Source organism: Amphiura filiformis, unplaced genomic scaffold (genome assembly GCF_039555335.1).
Source record: "Amphiura filiformis unplaced genomic scaffold, Afil_fr2py scaffold_253, whole genome shotgun sequence".
NCBI lineage: Eukaryota > Metazoa > Echinodermata > Ophiuroidea > Amphilepidida > Amphiuridae > Amphiura > Amphiura filiformis.
This window is the reverse complement of record NW_027305717.1, coordinates 29,780-52,000: the sequence shown is the minus strand read 5'-3', so window position 1 is coordinate 52,000 and position 22,221 is coordinate 29,780.

Here is a 22,221-nt window from a genome sequence, read left to right as displayed (position 1 = left end):
AAAACAGAATGTTGTATGAGTTTCATATTGCACACGATTTGAGAGGGGATTATATGCTTTGCAATCATAATAAAATTGTTGATAAAGAATTTGGTTTATTTAGAGAGTGGTCACTGAAAACACCCCATATGCTAAATTACACACTTTTCATAATTATGGCTCTAAACTGCTCTAAAATGTCGATTTTGTCCATAACTCAAAAACAGAATGTTGTATGAGCTTCATATTGCACACGATTAGAGAGTAGATAATATCCTTTTGAATCATAATAAAATTGTTGATAAAAATGTTGAGTTATTTAGGGAGTGGTCACTGACAACACCTCCTATGCTAAATGACACAAGTTTTGTAATTATGGCCCTCTTCTGTATGATACTGAGTCAATTTTCGTTTTTGTCTCATAACTCAAAGACACTACAAATGCATTTTTCGTACAATATCATAATGTTTTGCAGCATGTTTTCCAAAATCTTTTTTTGAATGTTATTAAAACGTTATGTACCCTTAACCTGTAAAATGTATGTTTTCTCTCAAACTTGTGTTTGCTGAGTATAGGCACATCCGAGCGAATCAGAATGATTATTATGATGTAACAATTTGAAACAACTCATTTCTGAATATTATTTATAACAAAATACGCTTTTGTGATGAAAAGAAAAAAAAAAAAAAGAAGCAACAATTTAATACACTTATAGAAAAATATAGACCACCATTGGGACTCGAACCATGCACATCAGTCAATAGCCAAAAGGTTAACAGTCGGAGGACTAATCCGCTACGCCACGCTTTGAATTGAAATAAATATATAACAAGTTTTTTCTTTTATAATTCAAAATGGTAAAGTGTTAACAAATTGTATATAGAAATCAATGTTTCATTCTTTTGCATTAAAACATTCTCAATTGGTATAAAATGTCCAAAACGAATTTGACGTTTTGAGATGCGGCATCTCATGAAAACATAAAATATCGATTTTGGACCATTTTGTCATTATGGTAAACTGATATGAAATTTTTGCCATTTCTACTATACAAGTTTACACTTTCCTGATACCTGACTACTATAAAAGAACACAACTTGTTACTTGATTGCGAAATGGCAGCGTGGCGTAGCGGATTAGTCCTCAGACTGATAACCTTTTGACTATTGACCGATGTGGTTCGAGTCTCATTGGTGGTCTTTTTAAAAGTATATTCAATTGTTGTTTTTTTTTTTCTTTTTTTTTTTTTTTCTTATCGCAAAAGCGTATTTTAATATAAATAATATTCAGAAATGAGTTGTTTATGCGTATTTATTTCAATTCAAATTGGTAAACTTAACTGTTAACAAATTTAATATATGAAACAAATGTTTCATTCCTTTTGCAATAAAACATTTTCAATTGGTATAGCAAATGTAAACGAACGTGACGCTTCGTGAGATGCGGCCTAAAAACATAAAATGTCGATTTTGGACCATTTTGTCATTATGGTAAACTGATACATTTTGAGGTTTCTACTATAGGGTGCTTGCATGGAAGATCACAAAGTTCAAACCATCCTAAAGACACGCTCCAGAGGACATGCAAATGCACGGAGTACAATACCAATCACCTGTTTAACTGGTTTGATCAAAGTAATTCTTTGTACTCCATGCATTAGCATATCTTATGGAGCGTGTCTGGAGGATGATTTGAACTCATGACCTTTCGTGCAAGCACTCTATACAACTTTACACTTTCCCCGATACCTGACTACTATAAAAGAACAAAACTTGTTACTTCGATTGCGAAATGGCAGCGTGGCGTAGCGGATTAGTCCTCAGACTGATAACCTTTTGACTATTGACCGATGTGAATGGTTCGAGTCCCAGTGGTGGTCTTTTTTTTAAATGTATATTCAATTGTGGGTTTTTTTCGTGTTTTTTCTCATCGCAAAAGCGTGTCTTAATAGAAATAATATTCAGAAATGAGTTGTTTCAAATTGTTACATCATCTTTGTGATTCCCTCGGATATGCCTATACTCAGCATACACAAGTTTTCCAGAAAACATTTATATATGCCTATACTCAGCAAACACAAGTTTTAGACAAAACATTTACATGTTGGGTTATATCATAAAGGGTACAAAATGTTTGAAGTTTTAATAACATTGAAAATAGTTTGGAAACATGCTGCAAAACATTGTGATATTGTAAAAAATGTATTTGTAGTGTTTTTGAGTTACGAGACAAAAACGAAATTTGACTACAGTAGAGGGCATTATTACGAAACTTGTGTAATTTAGCATATGAGGTGTTTTCAGTGACCACTCCCTGAATAACCCAACATTTTTATCAACAATTTTATTATGATTCAAAAGGATATTATCTACTCTCAAATCTGGTGCAATATGAAACCAATACAACATTCTGTTTTTGAGTTATGGACAAAAACGACATTTTAGAGCATTTTAGAGCCATGATTATTAACGTGAGTAATTTAGCATAGGGGTTGTTTCCAATGACCACTCCCTAAATAAACCAAATTCTTTAGCAACAATTTTATTATGATTACAAAGCATATAATCCACTCTCAAATCGTGTGCAATTTGAAGCTCATACGACATTCCGTTTGTGAGTTATGAGACAAAAACGCAATTTAGATGAAATATTTTGCATTCGGTAGAGACAATCAAGGAAAAAAGGCTTGGAACGCTTGCGTGGAATAACGGAAAACTGTCACCCCCTCCCCGTGCAATGTTGAGAAATGCCAATGTCTTCAGCGGTTCCCCAATGTGTTCCAACATTGCTTGATGGGGAGAGGGAAGGGTAAATCATTGTTGTAGATGTCATGTTTCTTCCCAAACACAATATAGGTAATTTCCATGAACATAAGAAATTCTGCACGGAATTTCGACAGAGTGTGCCAAGCGTTCCAAGGACTTTTTTCCTTGATTGTCTCTACCGAATGCAAAATATTTCATCTAAATTTCGTTTTTGTCTCATAACTCAAAAACGGAATGTCGTATGAGCTTCAAATTTCACACGATTTGAGAGTGGATTATATACTTTGCAATCATAATAAAATTCAATTTCTGAATTTTGGCATAATCATGTTCGTTCTCTTGCAGTGCAAGGACGTTTTTATGATCTCCTTTCCAAGGAATCTTCCTGCACTCTCTGGCGTAGCATCATTTTCAATCTTCCTTCGAGAGTCAGCAAATTTTTGGTTAACGCTCTTGGCGACTCTCTGAACACAAGGGTCAACCTTGCTAGGTGGGGTAAATCTGTTTCCAACAAATGTTTACATTGCTGCAACAAAGAGACTCTCAATCATGTTCTAAATAACTGTAAAGTCTTTCTGGACCAAGGTCGTTATACTTACCGTCATAATAGTGTTCTGAAATATTTTATATCTGTCGCACGAGCTGGCCTCAAAGATTCGGATGCAACCATTTTTCATGACATTCCAGGTGAAGCTGGCTTTACCGGTGTCACTACCATTCCTACTGAATGTTCTCCAACCAACCTCAAACCTGATCTGGTAATTCTTTGGAAAAATCTCAGGAAACTATTGATTGTGGAACTGACCGTTCCCTTTGAGCATGGTATTGACAGGGCCCATCAGTTGAAGCTCAATAAGTATGCGCCTCTTATTTCTGATATTCAGGAAAATGATTTTGATGTTACTTACATTCCTGTTGAAGTTGGCTCGAGAGGTTTCATTTCGCAAGATAATGCTGACAGGCTCAAATCATTCACTTCTTTAGTTCACTCCCCGATTTGTTTCAAGGAATTCCGCGACAAGGTTTCCAAATTGTCCATCATTGCCTCTTTTGTCATTTACCATGCCAAAGACGAAAGGTCTTGGGACCAGTGCAATTTGCTCAGTACATAATGTGATAAATAATGAAATCTTATATCTTTTTATGTCTTTTAATATTGCTATTTCTAGTGCTTATATGTTGTTATACTGTATTTGTCCGCCCTGCATGATCTTTTATACGATCTGTCCTGGGCTTATTGTATTCCTTTATTGCTCAATGGTTTTATATGTATTTTGATAATAAAGTGATTTGATCTCTGTTGATAACGAATTTGGTTTATTTAGAAAGTGGTCACCCAAAACACCCCATATGCTAAATTACACACGTTTCATAATTATGGCTCTAAACTGCTCTAAAATGTCGTTTTTGTCCATAACTCAAAAACAGAATGTTGTATGAGTTTCATATTGCACACGATTTGAGAGGGGATTATATGCTTTGCAATCATAATAAAATTGTTGATAAAGAATTTGGTTTATTTAGAGAGTGGTCACTGAAAACACCCCATATGCTAAATTACACACTTTTCATAATTATGGCTCTAAACTGCTCTAAAATGTCGATTTTGTCCATAACTCAAAAACAGAATGTTGTATGAGCTTCATATTGCACACGATTAGAGAGTAGATAATATCCTTTTGAATCATAATAAAATTGTTGATAAAAATGTTGAGTTATTTAGGAGTGGTCACTGACAACACCTCCTATGCTAAATGACACAAGTTTTGTAATTATGGCCCTCTTCTGTATGATACTGAGTCAATTTTCGTTTTTGTCTCATAACTCAAAGACACTACAAATGCATTTTTCGTACAATATCATAATGTTTTGCAGCATGTTTTCCAAAATCTTTTTTTTAATGTTATTAAAACGTTATGTACCCTTAACCTGTAAAATGTATGTTTTCTCTCAAACTTGTGTTTGCTGAGTATAGGCACATCCGAGCGAATCAGAATGATTATTATGATGTAACAATTTGAAACAACTCATTTCTGAATATTATTTATAACAAAATACGCTTTTGTGATGAGAAAAAAAAAAAAAAAAAAGAAGCAACAATTTAATACACTTATAGAAAAAATATAGACCACCATTGGGACTCGAACCATGCACATCAGTCAATAGCCAAAAGGTTAACAGTCGGAGGACTAATCCGCTACGCCATTTTTGCCATTTTGAATTGAAATAATATATATGCGTATTTCTTTTAATAGTCAAAATGGTAAAGTGTTAACAAATGTCATATATGATATCAAGGTGTCATTCCTTTTGCAATAAAACATTTTCAATTGGTATAGCAAATGTAAACGAACGTGACATCTCATGAAGCGTCACGTTCGTTTTCATGAGATGCGGCAATTGAGAAAACATAAAATATCGATTTTGGACCATTTTGTCATTATGGTAAACTGATACACTTTGCCATTTCTACTATACAAGTTTACACTTTCCTGATACCTGACTACTATAAAAGAACACAACTTGTTACTTGATTGCGAAATGGCAGCGTGGCGTAGCGGATTAGTCCTCAGACTGATAACCTTTTGACTATTGACCGATGTGGTTCGAGTCTCATTGGTGGTCTTTTTTAAAAGTATATTCAATTGTTGTTTTTTTTTTTTTTTTTTTTCTTATCGCAAAAGCGTATTTTAATATAAATAATATTCAGAAATGAGTTGTTTATGCGTATTTATTTCAATTCAAATTGGTAAACTTAACTGTTAACAAATTTAATATATGAAACAAATGTTTCATTCCTTTTGCAATAAAACATTTTCAATTGGTATAGCAAATGTAAACGAACGTGACGCTTCGTGAGATGCGGCCTAAAACATAAAATGTCGATTTTGGACCATTTTGTCATTATGGTAAACTGATACATTTTGAGGTTTCTACTATAGGGTGCTTGCATGGAAGATCACAAAGTTCAAACCATCCTAAAGACACGCTCCAGAGGACATGCAAATGCACGGAGTACAATACCAATCACCTGTTTAACTGGTTTTGATCAAAGTAATTCTTTGTACTCCATGCATTAGCATATCTTATGGAGCGTGTCTGGAGGATGATTTGAACTCATGACCTTTCGTGCAAGCACTCTATACAACTTTACACTTTCCCCGATACCTGACTACTATAAAAGAACAAAACTTGTTACTTCGATTGCGAAATGGCAGCGTGGCGTAGCGGATTAGTCCTCAGACTGATAACCTTTTGACTATTGACCGATGTGAATGGTTCGAGTCCCAGTGGTGGTCTTTTTTTTAAATGTATATTCAATTGTGGTTTTTTTTCGTGTTTTTTCTCATCGCAAAAGCGTGTCTTAATAGAAATAATATTCAGAAATGAGTTGTTTCAAATTGTTACATCATCTTTGTGATTCCCTCGGATATGCCTATACTCAGCATACACAAGTTTTCCAGAAAACATTTATATATGCCTATACTCAGCAAACACAAGTTTTAGACAAAACATTTACATGTTGGGTTATATCATAAAGGGTACAAAATGTTTGAAGTTTTAATAACATTGAAAATAGTTTGGAAACATGCTGCAAAACATTGTGATATTGTAAAAAATGTATTTGTAGTGTTTTTGAGTTACGAGACAAAAACGAAATTTGACTACAGTAGAGGGCATTATTACGAAACTTGTGTAATTTAGCATATGAGGTGTTTTCAGTGACCACTCCCTGAATAACCCAACATTTTTATCAACAATTTTATTATGATTCAAAAGGATATTATCTACTCTCAAATCTGGTGCAATATGAAACCAATACAACATTCTGTTTTTGAGTTATGGACAAAAACGACATTTTAGAGCATTTTAGAGCCATGATTATTAACGTGAGTAATTTAGCATAGGGGTGTTTCCAATGACCACTCCTAAATAAACCAAATTCTTTAGCAACAATTTTATTATGATTACAAAGCATATAATCCACTCTCAAATCGTGTGCAATTTGAAGCTCATACGACATTCCGTTTGTGAGTTATGAGACAAAAACGCAATTTAGATGAAATATTTTGCATTCGGTAGAGAAAAAAAAAAAAAAAAGTCTTGGAACGCTTGCGTGTGAATAACGGAAAACTGTCACCCCAATCTCCCGCGTGCAATGTTGAGAAATGCCAATGTCTTCAGCGGTTCCCCAATGTGTTCCAACATTGCTTGATGGGGAGAGGGAAGGGTAAATCATTGTTGTAGATGTCATGTTTCTTCCCAAACACAATATAGGTAATTTCCATGAACATAAGAAATTCTGCACGGAATTTCGACAGAGTGTGCCAAGCGTTCCAAGGACTTTTTTCCTTGATTGTCTCTACCGAATGCAAAATATTTCATCTAAATTTCGTTTTTGTCTCATAACTCAAAAACGGAATGTCGTATGAGCTTCAAATTTCACACGATTTGAGAGTGGATTATATACTTTGCAATCATAATAAAATTCAATTTCTGAATTTTGGCATAATCATGTTCGTTCTCTTGCAGTGCAAGGACGTTTTTATGATCTCCTTTCCAAGGAATCTTCCTGCACTCTCTGGCGTAGCATCATTTTCAATCTTCCTTCGAGAGTCAGCAAATTGTTGGTTAACGCTCTTGGCGACTCTCTGAACACAAGGGTCAACCTTGCTAGGTGGGGTAAATCTGTTTCCAACAAATGTTTACATTGCTGCAACAAAGAGACTCTCAATCATGTTCTAAATAACTGTAAAGTCTTTCTGGACCAAGGTCGTTATACTTACCGTCATAATAGTGTTCTGAAATATTTTATATCTGTCGCACGAGCTGGCCTCAAAGATTCGGATGCAACCATTTTTCATGACATTCCAGGTGAAGCTGGCTTTACCGGTGTCACTACCATTCCTACTGAATGTTCTCCAACCAACCTCAAACCTGATCTGGTAATTCTTTGGAAAAATCTCAGGAAACTATTGATTGTGGAACTGACCGTTCCCTTTGAGCATGGTATTGACAGGGCCCATCAGTTGAAGCTCAATAAGTATGCGCCTCTTATTTCTGATATTCAGGAAAATGATTTTGATGTTACTTACATTCCTGTTGAAGTTGGCTCGAGAGGTTTCATTTCGCAAGATAATGCTGACAGGCTCAAATCATTCACTTCTTTAGTTCACTCCCCGATTTGTTTCAAGGAATTCCGCGACAAGGTTTCCAAATTGTCCATCATTGCCTCTTTTGTCATTTACCATGCCAAAGACGAAAGGTCTTGGGACCAGTGCAATTTGCTCAGTACATAATGTGATAAATAATGAAATCTTATATCTTTTTATGTCTTTTAATATTGCTATTTCTAGTGCTTATATGTTGTTATACTGTATTTGTCCGCCCTGCATGATCTTTTATACGATCTGTCCTGGGCTTATTGTATTCCTTTATTGCTCAATGGTTTTATATGTATTTTGATAATAAAGTGATTTGATCTCTGTTGATAACGAATTTGGTTTATTTAGAAAGTGGTCACCCAAAACACCCCATATGCTAAATTACACACGTTTCATAATTATGGCTCTAAACTGCTCTAAAATGTCGTTTTTGTCCATAACTCAAAAACAGAATGTTGTATGAGTTTCATATTGCACACGATTTGAGAGGGGATTATATGCTTTGCAATCATAATAAAATTGTTGATAAAGAATTTGGTTTATTTAGAGAGTGGTCACTGAAAACACCCCATATGCTAAATTACACACTTTTCATAATTATGGCTCTAAACTGCTCTAAAATGTCGATTTTGTCCATAACTCAAAAACAGAATGTTGTATGAGCTTCATATTGCACACGATTAGAGAGTAGATAATATCCTTTTGAATCATAATAAATTGTTGATAAAAATGTTGAGTTATTTAGGGAGTGGTCACTGACAACACCTCCTATGCTAAATGACACAAGTTTTGTAATTATGGCCCTCTTCTGTATGATACTGAGTCAATTTTCGTTTTTGTCTCATAACTCAAAGACACTACAAATGCATTTTTCGTACAATATCATAATGTTTTGCAGCATGTTTTCCAAAATCTTTTTTGAATGTTATTAAAACGTTATGTACCCTTAACCTGTAAAATGTATGTTTTCTCTCAAACTTGTGTTTGCTGAGTATAGGCACATCCGAGCGAATCAGAATGATTATTATGATGTAACAATTTGAAACAACTCATTTCTGAATATTATTTATAACAAAATACGCTTTTGTGATGAGAAAAGAAAAAGAAAAAGAAGCAACAATTTAATACACTTATAGAAAAATATAGACCACCATTGGGACTCGAACCATGCACATCAGTCAATAGCCAAAAGGTTAAAGTCGGAGGACTAATCCGCTACGCCATTTTGAATTGAAATAAATATATATGCGTATTTCTTTCAATTCAAAATGGTAAAGTGTTAACAAATTCCATATATGAAATCAATGTTTCATTCCTTTTGCATTAAAACATTCTCAATTGGTATAGCAAATGTAAACGAACGTGACGCTTCATGAGATGCGGCCTCAAAAACATAAAATATCGATTTTGGACCATTTTGTCATTATGGTAAACTGATACACTTTGCCATTTCTACTATACAAGTTTACACTTTCCCGATACCTGACTACTATAAAAGAACACAACTTGTTACTTCGATTGCGAAATGGCAGCGTGGCGTAGCGGATTAGTCCTCAGACTGATAACCTTTTGACTATTGACCGATGTGGTTCGAGTCTCATTGGTGGTCTTTTTTTAAAAGTATATTCAATTGTTGTTTTCTTTTTTCTTTTTTTTTTTTTTCTCTTCGCAAAAGCGTATTTTAATATAAATAATATTCAGAAATGAGTTGTTCTGCGACTTAATTTCAATTCAAATTGGTAAACTTAACTGTTAACAAATTTAATATATGAAACAAATGTTTCATTCCTTTTGCAATAAAACATTTTCAATTGGTATAGCAAATGTAAACGAACGTGACGCTTCGTGAGATGCGGCCTAAAAACATAAAATGTCGATTTTGGACCATTTTGTCATTATGGTAAACTGATACATTTTGAGGTTTCTACTATAGGGTGCTTGCATGGAAGATCACAAAGTTCAAACCATCCTAAAGACACGCTCCAGAGGACATGCAAATGCACGGAGTACAATACCAATCACCTGTTTAACTGGTTTTGATCAAAGTAATTCTTTGTACTCCATGCATTAGCATATCTTATGGAGCGTGTCTGGAGGATGATTTGAACTCATGACCTTTCGTGCAAGCACTCTATACAACTTTACACTTTCCCCGATACCTGACTACTATAAAAGAACAAAACTTGTTACTTCGATTGCGAAATGGCAGCGTGGCGTAGCGGATTAGTCCTCAGACTGATAACCTTTTGACTATTGACCGATGTGAATGGTTCGAGTCCCAGTGGTGGTCTTTTTTTTAAATGTATATTCAATTGTGGGTTTTTTTCGTGTTTTTTCTCATCGCAAAAGCGTGTCTTAATAGAAATAATATTCAGAAATGAGTTGTTTCAAATTGTTACATCATCTTTGTGATTCCCTCGGATATGCCTATACTCAGCATACACAAGTTTTCCAGAAAACATTTATATATGCCTATACTCAGCAAACACAAGTTTTAGACAAAACATTTACATGTTGGGTTATATCATAAAGGGTACAAAATGTTTGAAGTTTTAATAACATTGAAAATAGTTTGGAAACATGCTGCAAAACATTGTGATATTGTAAAAAATGTATTTGTAGTGTTTTTGAGTTACGAGACAAAAACGAAATTTGACTACAGTAGAGGGCATTATTACGAAACTTGTGTAATTTAGCATATGAGGTGTTTTCAGTGACCACTCCCTGAATAACCCAACATTTTTATCAACAATTTTATTATGATTCAAAAGGATATTATCTACTCTCAAATCTGGTGCAATATGAAACCAATACAACATTCTGTTTTTGAGTTATGGACAAAAACGACATTTTAGAGCATTTTAGAGCCATGATTATTAACGTGAGTAATTTAGCATAGGGGTGTTTCCAATGACCACTCCCTAAATAAACCAAATTCTTTAGCAACAATTTTATTATGATTACAAAGCATATAATCCACTCTCAAATCGTGTGCAATTTGAAGCTCATACGACATTCCGTTTGTGAGTTATGAGACAAAAACGCAATTTAGATGAAATATTTTGCATTCGGTAGAGACAATCAAGGAAAAAAGTCTTGGAACGCTTGCGTGTGAATAACGGAAAACTGTCACCCCCTCTCCCCGTGCAATGTTGAGAAATGCCAATGTCTTCAGCGGTTCCCCAATGTGTTCCAACATTGCTTGCTGGGGAGAGGGGAAGTGTAAATCATTGTTGTAGATGTCATGTTTCTTCCCAAACACAATATAGGTAATTTCCATGAACATAAGAAATTCTGCACGGAATTTCGACAGAGTGTGCCAAGCGTTCCAAGGACTTTTTTCCTTGATTGTCTCTACCGAATGCAAAATATTTCATCTAAATTTCGTTTTTGTCTCATAACTCAAAAACGGAATGTCGTATGAGCTTCAAATTTCACACGATTTGAGAGTGGATTATATACTTTGCAATCATAATAAAATTCAATTTCTGAATTTTGGCATAATCATGTTCGTTCTCTTGCAGTGCAAGGACGTTTTTATGATCTCCTTTCCAAGGAATCTTCCTGCACTCTCTGGCGTAGCATCATTTTCAATCTTCCTTCGAGAGTCAGCAAATTTTTGGTTAACGCTCTTGGCGACTCTCTGAACACAAGGGTCAACCTTGCTAGGTGGGGTAAATCTGTTTCCAACAAATGTTTACATTGCTGCAACAAAGAGACTCTCAATCATGTTCTAAATAACTGTAAAGTCTTTCTGGACCAAGGTCGTTATACTTACCGTCATAATAGTGTTCTGAAATATTTTATATCTGTCGCACGAGCTGGCCTCAAAGATTCGGATGCAACCATTTTTCATGACATTCCAGGTGAAGCTGGCTTTACCGGTGTCACTACCATTCCTACTGAATGTTCTCCAACCAACCTCAAACCTGATCTGGTAATTCTTTGGAAAAATCTCAGGAAACTATTGATTGTGGAACTGACCGTTCCCTTTGAGCATGGTATTGACAGGGCCCATCAGTTGAAGCTCAATAAGTATGCGCCTCTTATTTCTGATATTCAGGAAAATGATTTTGATGTTACTTACATTCCTGTTGAAGTTGGCTCGAGAGGTTTCATTTCGCAAGATAATGCTGACAGGCTCAAATCATTCACTTCTTTAGTTCACTCCCCGATTTGTTTCAAGGAATTCCGCGACAAGGTTTCCAAATTGTCCATCATTGCCTCTTTTGTCATTTACCATGCCAAAGACGAAAGGTCTTGGGACCAGTGCAATTTGCTCAGTACATAATGTGATAAATAATGAAATCTTATATCTTTTTATGTCTTTTAATATTGCTATTTCTAGTGCTTATATGTTGTTATACTGTATTTGTCCGCCCTGCATGATCTTTTATACGATCTGTCCTGGGCTTATTGTATTCCTTTATTGCTCAATGGTTTTATATGTATTTTGATAATAAAGTGATTTGATCTCTGTTGATAACGAATTTGGTTTATTTAGAAAGTGGTCACCCAAAACACCCCATATGCTAAATTACACACGTTTCATAATTATGGCTCTAAACTGCTCTAAAATGTCGTTTTTGTCCATAACTCAAAAACAGAATGTTGTATGAGTTTCATATTGCACACGATTTGAGAGGGGATTATATGCTTTGCAATCATAATAAAATTGTTGATAAAGAATTTGGTTTATTTAGAGAGTGGTCACTGAAAACACCCCATATGCTAAATTACACACTTTTCATAATTATGGCTCTAAACTGCTCTAAAATGTCGATTTTGTCCATAACTCAAAAACAGAATGTTGTATGAGCTTCATATTGCACACGATTAGAGAGTAGATAATATCCTTTTGAATCATAATAAAATTGTTGATAAAAATGTTGAGTTATTTAGGAGTGGTCACTGACAACACCTCCTATGCTAAATGACACAAGTTTTGTAATTATGGCCCTCTTCTGTATGATACTGAGTCAATTTTCGTTTTTGTCTCATAACTCAAAGACACTACAAATGCATTTTTCGTACAATATCATAATGTTTTGCAGCATGTTTTCCAAAATCTTTTTTGAATGTTATTAAAACGTTATGTACCCTTAACCTGTAAAATGTATGTTTTCTCTCAAACTTGTGTTTGCTGAGTATAGGCACATCCGAGCGAATCAGAATGATTATTATGATGTAACAATTTGAAACAACTCATTTCTGAATATTATTTATAACAAAATACGCTTTTGTGATGAGAAAAGAAAAATAAAAGAAACAACAATTTAATACAAAAAAAAAAAAAATATAGACCACCATTGGGACTCGAACCATGCACATCAGTCAATAGCCAAAGGTTAACAGTCGGAGGACTAATTTGTTTATTTTACCATTTTGAATTGAAATAAATATATATGCGTATTTCTTTCAATTCAAAATGGTATATTGTTATCAAATTTTATATATGAAATCAATGTTTCATTCCTTTTGCATTAAAACATTCTCAATTGGTATAGCAAATGTAAACGAACGTGACGCTTCATGAGATGCGGCCTCAAAAACATAAAATATCGATTTTGGACCATTTTGTCATTATGGTAAACTGATACACTTTGCCATTTCTACTATACAAGTTTACACTTTCCCGATACCTGACTACTATAAAAGAACACAACTTGTTACTTCGATTGCGAAATGGCAGCGTGGCGTAGCGGATTAGTCCTCAGACTGATAACCTTTTGACTATTGACCGATGTGGTTCGAGTCTCATTGGTGGTCTTTTTAAAAGTATATTCAATTGTTGTTTTTTTTTCTTTTTTTTTTTTTTTCTTATCGCAAAAGCGTATTTTAATATAAATAATATTCAGAAATGAGTTGTTTATGCGTATTTATTTCAATTCAAATTGGTAAACTTAACTGTTAACAAATTTAATATATGAAACAAATGTTTCATTCCTTTTGCAATAAAACATTTTCAATTGGTATAGCAAATGTAAACGAACGTGACGCTTCGTGAGATGCGGCCTAAAAACATAAAATGTCGATTTTGGACCATTTTGTCATTATGGTAAACTGATACATTTTGAGGTTTCTACTATAGGGTGCTTGCATGGAAGATCACAAAGTTCAAACCATCCTAAAGACACGCTCCAGAGGACATGCAAATGCACGGAGTACAATACCAATCACCTGTTTAACTGGTTTTGATCAAAGTAATTCTTTGTACTCCATGCATTAGCATATCTTATGGAGCGTGTCTGGAGGATGATTTGAACTCATGACCTTTCGTGCAAGCACTCTATACAACTTTACACTTTCCCCGATACCTGACTACTATAAAAGAACAAAACTTGTTACTTCGATTGCGAAATGGCAGCGTGGCGTAGCGGATTAGTCCTCAGACTGATAACCTTTTGACTATTGACCGATGTGAATGGTTCGAGTCCCAGTGGTGGTCTTTTTTTTAAATGTATATTCAATTGTGGGTTTTTTTCGTGTTTTTTCTCATCGCAAAAGCGTGTCTTAATAGAAATAATATTCAGAAATGAGTTGTTTCAAATTGTTACATCATCTTTGTGATTTGCTCGGATATGCCTATACTCAGCATACACAAGTTTTCCAGAAAACATTTATATATGCCTATACTCAGCAAACACAAGTTTTAGACAAAACATTTACATGTTGGGTTATATCATAAAGGGTACAAAATGTTTGAAGTTTTAATAACATTGAAAATAGTTTGGAAACATGCTGCAAAACATTGGGATATTGTAAAAAATGTAGTTGTAGTGTTTTTGAGTTACGAGACAAAAACGAAATTTGACTACAGTAGAGGGCATTATTACGAAACTTGTGTAATTTAGCATATGAGGTGTTTTCAGTGACCACTCCCTGAATAACCCAACATTTTTATCAACAATTTTATTATGATTCAAAAGGATATTATCTACTCTCAAATCTGGTGCAATATGAAACCAATACAACATTCTGTTTTTGAGTTATGGACAAAAACGACATTTTAGAGCATTTTAGAGCCATGATTATTAACGTGAGTAATTTAGCATAGGGGTGTTTCCAATGACCACTCCTAAATAAACCAAATTCTTTAGCAACAATTTTATTATGATTACAAAGCATATAATCCACTCTCAAATCGTGTGCAATTTGAAGCTCATACGACATTCCGTTTGTGAGTTATGAGACAAAAACGCAATTTAGATGAAATATTTTGCATTCGGTAGAGACAATCAAGGAAAAAAGTCTTGGAACGCTTGCGTGTGAATAACGGAAAACTGTCACCCCTCTCCCCGTGCAATGTTGAGAAATGCCAATGTCTTCAGCGGTTCCCCAATGTGTTCCAACATTGCTTGATGGGGAGAGGGAAGGTAAATCATTGTTGTAGATGTCATGTTTCTTCCCAAACACAATATAGGTAATTTCCATGAACATAAGAAATTCTGCACGGAATTTCGACAGAGTGTGCCAAGCGTTCCAAGGACTTTTTTCCTTGATTGTCTCTACAGAATGCAAAAATATTTCATCTAAATTTCGTTTTTTTGTCTCATAACTCAAAAACGGAATGTCGTATGAGCTTCAAATTTCACACGATTTGAGAGTGGATTATATACTTTGCAATCATAATAAAATTCAATTTCTGAATTTTGGCATAATCATGTTCGTTCTCTTGCAGTGCAAGGACGTTTTTATGATCTCTCCTTTCCAAGGAATCTTCCTGCACTCTCTGGCGTAGCATCATTTTCAATCTTCCTTCGAGAGTCAGCAAATTTTTGGTTAACGCTCTTGGCGACTCTCTGAACACAAGGGTCAACCTTGCTAGGTGGGGTAAATCTGTTTCCAACAAATGTTTACATTTGCAACAAAGAGACTCTCAATCATGTTCTAAATAACTGAAAGTCTTTCTGGACCAAGGTCGTTATACTTACCGTCATAATAGTGTTCTGAAATATTTTATATCTGTCGCACGAGCTGGCCTCAAAGATTCGGATGCAACCATTTTTCATGACATTCCAGGTGAAGCTGGCTTTACCGGTGTCACTACCATTCCTACTGAATGTTCTCCAACCAACCTCAAACCTGATCTGGTAATTCTTTGGAAAAATCTCAGGAAACTATTGATTGTGGAACTGACCGTTCCCTTTGAGCATGGTATTGACAGGGCCCATCAGTTGAAGCTCAATAAGTATGCGCCTCTTATTTCTGATATTCAGGAAAATGATTTTGATGTTACTTACATTCCTGTTGAAGTTGGCTCGAGAGGTTTCATTTCGCAAGATAATGCTGACAGGCTCAAATCATTCACTTCTTTAGTTCACTCCCCGATTTGTTTCAAGGAATTCCGCGACAAGGTTTCCAAATTGTCCATCATTGCCTCTTTTGTCATTTACCATGCCAAAGACGAAAGGTCTTGGGACCAGTGCAATTTGCTCAGTACATAATGATAAATAATGAAATCTTATATCTTTTATGTCTTTTAATATTGCTATTTCTAGTGCTTATATGTTGTTATACTGTATTTGTCCGCCCTGCATGATCTTTTATACGATCTGTCCTGGGCTTATTGTATTCCTTTATTGCTCAATGGTTTTATATGTATTTTGATAATAAAGTGATTTGATCTCTGTTGATAACGAATTTGGTTTATTTAGAAAGTGGTCACCCAAAACACCCCATATGCTAAATTACACACGTTTCATAATTATGGCTCTAAACTGCTCTAAAATGTCGTTTTTGTCCATAACTCAAAAACAGAATGTTGTATGAGTTTCATATTGCACACGATTTGAGAGGGGATTATATGCTTTGCAATCATAATAAAATTGTTGATAAAGAATTTGGTTTATTTAGAGAGTGGTCACTGAAAACACCCCATATGCTAAATTACACACTTTTCATAATTATGGCTCTAAACTGCTCTAAAATGTCGATTTTGTCCATAACTCAAAAACAGAATGTTGTATGAGCTTCATATTGCACACGATTAGAGAGTAGATAATATCCTTTTGAATCATAATAAAATTGTTGATAAAAATGTTGAATTATTTAGGGAGTGGTCACTGACAACACCTCCTATGCTAAATGACACAAGTTTTGTAATTATGGCCCTCTTCTGTATGATACTGAGTCAATTTTCGTTTTTGTCTCATAACTCAAAGACACTACAAATGCATTTTTCGTACAATATCATAATGTTTTGCAGCATGTTTTCCAAAATCTTTTTTTGAATGTTATTAAAACGTTATGTACCCTTAACCTGTAAAATGTATGTTTTCTCTCAAACTTGTGTTTGCTGAGTATAGGCACATCCGAGCGAATCAGAATGATTATTATGATGTAACAATTTGAAACAACTCATTTCTGAATATTATTTATAACAAAATACGCTTTTTGAAAGAAAAAGAAAAAGAAAAAATTTAATAAAAGAAGCAACAATTTAATACACTTATAGAAAAATATGACCACCATACTTTTACCATTTTGAATTGAAATAAATATATATGCGTATTTCTTTTAATTTAAAATTGTAAAGTGTTAACAAATTTCATATATTAAATCAATGTTTCATTCTTTTGCATTAAAACATTCTCAATTGGTATAGCAAATGTAAACGAACGTGACGTTTCATGAGATGCGGCCTCAAAACATAAAATATCGATTTTGGACCATTTTGTCATTATGGTAAACTGATACACTTTGCCATTTCTACTATACAAGTTTACACTTTTCCCGATACCTGACTACTATAAAAGAACACAACTTGTTACTTCGATTGCGAAATGGCAGCGTGGCGTAGCGGATTAGTCCTCAGACTGATAACCTTTTGACTATTGACCGATGTGGTTCGAGTCTCATTGGTGGTCTTTTTTAAAAGTATATTCAATTGTTGTTTTTTTTTTTTTCTTTTTTTTTTCTTATCGCAAAAGCGTATTTTAATATAAATAATATTCAGAAATGAGTTGTTTATGCGTATTTATTTCAATTCAAATTGGTAAACTTAACTGTTAACAAATTTAATATATGAAACAAATGTTTCATTCCTTTTGCAATAAAACATTTTCAATTGGTATAGCAAATGTAAACGAACGTGACGCTTCGTGAGATGCGGCCTAAAAACATAAAATGTCGATTTTGGACCATTTTGTCATTATGGTAAACTGATACATTTTGAGGTTTCTACTATAGGGTGCTTGCATGGAAGATCACAAAGTTCAAACCATCCTAAAGACACGCTCCAGAGGACATGCAAATGCACGGAGTACAATACCAATCACCTGTTTAACTGGTTTTGATCAAAGTAATTCTTTGTACTCCATGCATTAGCATATCTTATGGAGCGTGTCTGGAGGATGATTTGAACTCATGACCTTTCGTGCAAGCACTCTATACAACTTTACACTTTCCCCGATACCTGACTACTATAAAAGAACAAAACTTGTTACTTCGATTGCGAAATGGCAGCGTGGCGTAGCGGATTAGTCCTCAGACTGATAACCTTTTGACTATTGACCGATGTGAATGGTTCGAGTCCCAGTGGTGGTCTTTTTTTTAAATGTATATTCAATTGTGGGTTTTTTTCGTGTTTTTTCTCATCGCAAAAGCGTGTCTTAATAGAAATAATATTCAGAAATGAGTTGTTTCAAATTGTTACATCATCTTTGTGATTCGCTCGGATATGCCTATACTCAGCATACACAAGTTTTCCAGAAAACATTTATATATGCCTATACTCAGCAAACACAAGTTTTAGACAAAACATTTACATGTTGGGTTATATCATAAAGGGTACAAAATGTTTGAAGTTTTAATAACATTGAAAATAGTTTGGAAACATGCTGCAAAACATTGTGATATTGTAAAAAATGTATTTGTAGTGTTTTTGAGTTACGAGACAAAAACGAAATTTGACTACAGTAGAGGGCATTATTACGAAACTTGTGTAATTTAGCATATGAGGTGTTTTCAGTGACCACTCCCTGAATAACCCAACATTTTTATCAACAATTTTATTATGATTCAAAAGGATATTATCTACTCTCAAATCTGGTGCAATATGAAACCAATACAACATTCTGTTTTTGAGTTATGGACAAAAACGACATTTTAGAGCATTTAGAGCCATGATTATTAACGTGAGTAATTTAGCATAGGGGTGTTTCCAATGACCACTCCCTAAATAAACCAAATTCTTTAGCAACAATTTTATTATGATTACAAAGCATATAATCCACTCTCAAATCGTGTGCAATTTGAAGCTCATACGACATTCCGTTTGTGAGTTATGAGACAAAAACGCAATTTAGATGAAATATTTTGCATTCGGTAGAGACAATCAAGGAAAAAAGTCTTGGAACGCTTGCGTGTGAATAACGGAAACTGTCACCCCTCTCCCCGTGCAATGTTGAGAAATGCCAATGTCTTCAGCGGTTCCCCAATGTGTTCCAACATTGCTTGATGGGGAGAGGGAAGGGTAAATCATTGTTGTAGATGTCATGTTTCTTCCCAAACACAATATAGGTAATTTCCATGAACATAAGAAATTCTGCACGGAATTTCGACAGAGTGTGCCAAGCGTTCCAAGGACTTTTTTCCTTGATTGTCTCTACCGAATGCAAAATATTTCATCTAAATTTCGTTTTTGTCTCATAACTCAAAAACGGAATGTCGTATGAGCTTCAAATTTCACACGATTTGAGAGTGGATTATATACTTTGCAATCATAATAAAATTGTTGATAACGAATTTGGTTTATTTAGGGAGTGGTCATTGGAAACACCTCCTATGCTAAATTACTCACGTTTCTTAATCATGGCTCTAACATGCTCTAAAATGTCGTTTTTTTTCATAACTCAAAAACAGAATGTTGTATGATTTTATATCTGTCACGAGCTTCAAAGAGATGCAACCATTTTCATGACATTCCAGGTGAAGCTGGCTTTTGTCATACCATTCTATGAATGTTCTCCAACCAACCTCAAAACGTAATTCTTTGGAAAAATCTGATTGAGTGGAACTGACCGTTCCCTTTAGGAGTATTGACAATCAGTTGAAGCTCAATTGTAATTTTGATGAAAAATTTTGAGTTTTATTTAAAGTGGTCATTTCTGCAAGATAACTGTCCAAATCACTCAAATTCACGATTTGTTTGAATTATGCGACTTTTTCATTTACCATGCCAAAGACGAAATGTGCAATTTGCTCAGTACATTGTGATAAATAATGAAATCATAATGTCTTTTTAAATTGCTATTTTAGTGAATGTTGTTATATGAGTTGTATTTGTCCGCCCTCATGAATACTGTCCTGCAATGTATTTTGATAATAAAGTTTTGTCTTGTTGATAACGAATTTGTTTATTTAGAAACATATGCTAAATTACACACGTTTCATAATTATGGCTCTAAACTGCTCTAAAATGTCGTTTTTGTCCATAACTCAAAAACAGAATGTTGTATGAGTTTCATATTGCACACGATTTGAGAGGGGATTATATGCTTTGCAATCATAATAAAATTGTTGATAAAGAATTTGGTTTATTTAGAGAGTGGTCACTGAAAACACCCCATATGCTAAATTACACACTTTTCATAATTATGGCTCTAAACTGCTCTAAAATGTCGATTTTGTCCATAACTCAAAAACAGAATGTTGTATGAGCTTCATATTGCACACGATTAGAGAGTAGATAATATCCTTTTGAATCATAATAAAATTGTTGATAAAATGTTGAGTTATTTAGGAGTGGTCACTGACAACACCTCCTATGCTAAATGACACAAGTTTTGTAATTATGGCCCTCTTCTGTATGATACTGAGTCAATTTTCGTTTTTGTCTCATAACTCAAAGACACTACAAATGCATTTTTTCGTACAATATCATAATGTTTTGCAGCATGTTTTCCAAAATCTTTTTTTGAATGTTATTAAAACGTTATGTACCCTTAACCGTGTAAAATTTTTGTTTTTTCTAAAACTTGTGTTTGCTGAGTATAGGCACATCCGAGCGAATCAGAAAGATTATTATGATGTAACAATTTGAAACAACTCATTTCTGAATATTATTTATAACAAAATACGCTTTTGATGAAAAAGAAAAGAAAAGCAACAATTTAATACAAAACAACACCATTTAATACACTTATAGCCAAAAATATAGTTTATATTGGGACACATAAATGAGTCAATAGTTTTTAAAAGGTTAAAGTCGGATTTCTTACCAATTGATGTTTAACGCAAAAGGAATGACACCTTGATTCTTTATATGAAATTTGTTAACATTTTACCATTTTGAATTGAAATAAATATATATGCGTATTTCTTTCAATTCAAAATGGTAAAGTGTTAACAAATTCCATATATGAAATCAATGTTTCATTCCTTTTGCATTAAAACATTCTCAATTGGTATAGCAAATGTAAACGAACGTGACGCTTCATGAGATGCGGCCTCAAAAACATAAAATATCGATTTTGGACCATTTTGTCATTATGGTAAACTGATACACTTTGCCATTTCTACTATACAAGTTTACACTTTCCCGATACCTGACTACTATAAAAGAACACAACTTGTTACTTCGATTGCGAAATGGCAGCGTGGCGTAGCGGATTAGTCCTCAGACTGATAACCTTTTGACTATTGACCGATGTGGTTCGAGTCTCATTGGTGGTCTTTTTTAAAAGTATATTCAATTGTTGTTTCTTTTTTCTTTTCTTTTTTTTTCTCATCGCAAAAGCGTATTTTAATATAAATAATATTCAGAAATGAGTTGTTTATGCGTATTTATTTCAATTCAAATTGGTAAACTTAACTGTTAACAAATTTAATATATGAAACAAATGTTTCATTCCTTTTGCAATAAAACATTTTCAATTGGTATAGCAAATGTAAACGAACGTGACGCTTCGTGAGATGCGGCCTAAAAACATAAAATGTCGATTTTGGACCATTTTGTCATTATGGTAAACTGATACATTTTGAGGTTTCTACTATAGGGTGCTTGCATGGAAGATCACAAAGTTCAAACCATCCTAAAGACACGCTCCAGAGGACATGCAAATGCACGGAGTACAATACCAATCACCTGTTTAACTGGTTTTGATCAAAGTAATTCTTTGTACTCCATGCATTAGCATATCTTATGGAGCGTGTCTGGAGGATGATTTGAACTCATGACCTTTCGTGCAAGCACTCTATACAACTTTACACTTTCCCCGATACCTGACTACTATAAAAGAACAAAACTTGTTACTTCGATTGCGAAATGGCAGCGTGGCGTAGCGGATTAGTCCTCAGACTGATAACC